The sequence below is a fragment of the Olea europaea genome, chromosome 18, assembly GCF_002742605.1.
Source record: "Olea europaea var. sylvestris chromosome 18, O_europaea_v1, whole genome shotgun sequence".
In the NCBI taxonomy this organism is placed as follows: Eukaryota; Viridiplantae; Streptophyta; class Magnoliopsida; order Lamiales; family Oleaceae; genus Olea; species Olea europaea.
Genome location: NC_036254.1, coordinates 8246508 through 8250363, shown reverse-complemented (window position 1 = coordinate 8250363; position 3856 = coordinate 8246508).

Sequence of the window (3856 nt, the reverse complement as noted above, 5' to 3'; positions counted from 1 at the left end):
AGAGTTATCCTGCATTTGTTGTTTGCTTTGGACATCTGGAATAGAACATCTGTTGATCCGGGTAAAGATTCAATTGTGATGAGGGTGTTGCTTGTAGATGACACTCCGCATAAACAAAATGGGTACAACTTTGTGACTTGTTTTTTCTTTTTGTGACTTATTTTTTATTTCCAAATTTTCATTAATACTGTCATCCCTCATATGTTACCTCTTGAATTTGTTGTACAGTCATGATTGTGGCATCTTCGTCATTAAGTACGCAGAGTACATGCTACGTGATGACATTAAGTCCATGCCGATGAATTTTGATGCGAGCCGAGCTAGGTTGGACATTGCCACCCGATTGTTTAAGCACAAGGATATCAAGAAGCCAATTCAGTTAGTACAGTCGAAGGGAGAGAGCATTGTCGTAGAGTGACTGTAGAAAGTTTGTGTAGTGGCTAGAATACTTTTTGGTGGTTTATATTTCCGCAATGGATGAAGTTTATTTTGTTCATGTAACTTCAAATGGCTTATTGTTTAAGTGTATTAATGAAAACAAAACAGCTTATCAATGGTTATGACAATGATATATTTAACAGTTCACTATGTTATGTACACAAGTCACAGGTGTTTTGTGAAATGGGTCACAGATGTGTGGTGAATGGTTTTGGTAATAGTGTTGATTTGTTATATGTTTATGTGCATTGCACACAGTGTTGTAGACACAAGTGGCAAGACACATGAGTGTTTGCACAGCTCACAGATGTTTGCGAAATGGGTTACAAATCAAAGGTCGCTATGTTATGTACACAGGTCACAGATGTATATGAAATGGGTCACAGATCACAGGTGACTATGTTATGTACACAGGTCACAGATATTTGTGAAATAGGTCACATATATATGTGACATAGGTCACAGATCACATGTCACTATGTTTTGTGCACAAGTCACATATGTTTGTGAAATGGGTTACATATCACATGTTACAGTATTATGTATGCAGGTCAAAGATTTTTTGAGAAATGTCACATATATCAAGTCACAATATCATGTACACAAGTCACAGTTATTTTTATATGGGTCACATACCTCAGGTTATAGTATTATGTGCAGGGGTCACACGTCACATGCCAAATGATTATGTATACATGTCATAGAATCACATCACTTTGTGCACATGTGCATAGATAATTAGATTGCAGTCACATTTTTTGACCTGTATTCCTTCGTCACAGGTTGTCGGTCACAATTTGGGTCACAAGTCACATGTCTGAGTAGCTTATGTCACAAGTCACAGAATTTAATGTACGAATGTTAACGTAAGTTATCTACATATTTTGTTTGTCATAGATCAATTATAAACTATCACAATGTTCTTATCGAATTTCAAAGCAAGCCTAAATTGTGTACATGTAATGACTTACCGAACCAAAGTAATGAATGCTAAAATGTCGATACCGTTAACATTTCACATAATTTTGGATTATTTTTTCGTTAATGGAAGCAGGTTGTTGCATGTCCTGCGATTGTGACCACTACCTTCACAATGTCTACATTTCACCGTTTGTTTCTCCTCAATGCACGATCTTCTCCTCTTTTCAGCAGGCTTGCCAGAGCTCCTTTTGTAATTAGGTGCCAGGACAATTACATCTTCAACTTTTGGGGGTACAATCCACTCATCTGGATTCTCCACTGGGTATACTATGTATTGGTACGCATTCATGTACGCTTCACGGGTGTAGAAGTACGAACAATAATCGTACGGATCCCGTTTAGTTGTTGCTATTACAGCCAATGCATGTGGACATGGCATCTGATCAACTTGAAGCATCCAACACGTGCAAGTTCGTTTCTCTATATCAACGACAAATGATGATCCCTCATCAACAATAGAAAATATTGTCTTATTTGCTGGAGAAACCTACGAACAAAGAAAAGGTTAATGTCAGGTCACATATCTTACATACTAGATATTCCACCAAGTCACATATATATGTTTATGATGTAATGTAACAAATATAATCGTCACCCTCATATTCCTCAAAGCTGTACTCATTTCTCTTATCATTTTCTCGTATTTGGTGGACAACTTTGTGAATGTACCATTTGCTGTGTCTCTGTTCTTATAAAACCAAGATTGTATTATTTGTCGCAATGAATCCAACAACGATATAATAGGATCGTTCTTACCAAATTTTCATCCATGCGATGGGATGTTTCTACAACTGCATCACATATATCAGTTGTTATATTATGCAACGGATACACCCCTGCACTAGATTGCACATTAAGTGCGTTTGGATTGGCCAACATAGAATTGAGCGATTCATATCCTATTTCTGTAGATGTCACCTCAATGTTTATAGGGTACTTTGATAGGTCACGTTCTACAACTTTTAGAGTCACGTATATATGAATATTACTGTCACTACTTATTCTTACTGGAGGCAGATTAACATTCAGTGTGTAAGTCATTGTGACAGCTACCTTAGTAGACTAAACTCTATCACTGATGTTTCCACAAGCTTTATATAACAACAATTATGATCAACTATCACCAGTGCTGACTGTGACTCGTATAACAAGCAAATGTGCACATATCCCATTTCTGCAAAATTTCAAAGGAACTCGATTTAGATGAGAAAATCAGTCACATATCAATTTAAGGTATCTGTTATGGTCACATTTATATAGTTCTTGACTCTGACAGAAACTATGATTTCATATACAACTCAAGGTCATATACAAAAAATTTAGTATCATACGTAGAACACTACCACATGCAATCAATCACAGTCAACTATGACGGTCACACATTGAAATTCATGCTATATATCGAGATCGATCACATAAGCAACTGTCCATAACGTAATGATTTCATGTCCACAATCATAATGCAGTTGAGTCACATAAGCAACTGTCTATAAATCGTAATGCCCAAACATGAATTGGTTGATTTCGAACCCGCACGATGAATACAGACGATGTCATAGGATTTCAAAATTGGAATCACATACCTGAATGTAATCCAGAATTGACAAATCTCCATGAAGAGCGATGGTAGCTTGATTACGGATCAATTAATTCTGATTGTTGTCGAGGTCGATTCCGATAACGTGAAATGATTTCCTTCCTACGATTGCTCGAGCTTCTTCTTTTTTTTTTGGATGTGGCATTGATTTGTGACCAAGATTTCTGCAGAAATTGTAACATATTACTTATTTTAAGGAGCCGTTTGTAATCATATATATATATATATAACTTGATTTGTATATATTTAAACATTGATTCTTAAAAATGAAATGGTGTATGTTAATAGCTTGGGTTAAGTATTGTTCCCTTTCTGTAAATTGAACTTCGGGCATGGGATTAACCGGCATAGCCAGATTTTGATTATTAGATGTGTCTTTTGGTTTCCAAATTTGATGTGGCGAGTCAAGATGTGGCCTTTTGTTCAGCAATGATCCAAGAATTATGGCTCGAATGGAATCTTACAAGTTGATAATTGTGTCACATTCTTAGCTTAATTGGCTGGTATTTGATTTTTTGCATGACAAACTTCATACATATAAAGTTTGGCCAGCTAAATAGATTGTTAAAGGCAGTCTATGTCACATGAATCGAATGATGTAACATTGTGTTAGAATTAGTTCACGAATGAATTTGTGTAATGTTATTCAACTGGTGTTAAGTATCGATCTAGGTGGCAACTGCATGACATTAAATAATAAATTCACTTAAATGTAATGTTATATGTAATACCCCGAACTTCACGTTCTACATTTGGTCAATATGATTCATGCATTTCATGCTAACTACATTGTCATTTGGATCAATTTCCTGATTGCCTTCTCTTAAAACGATGCATTTG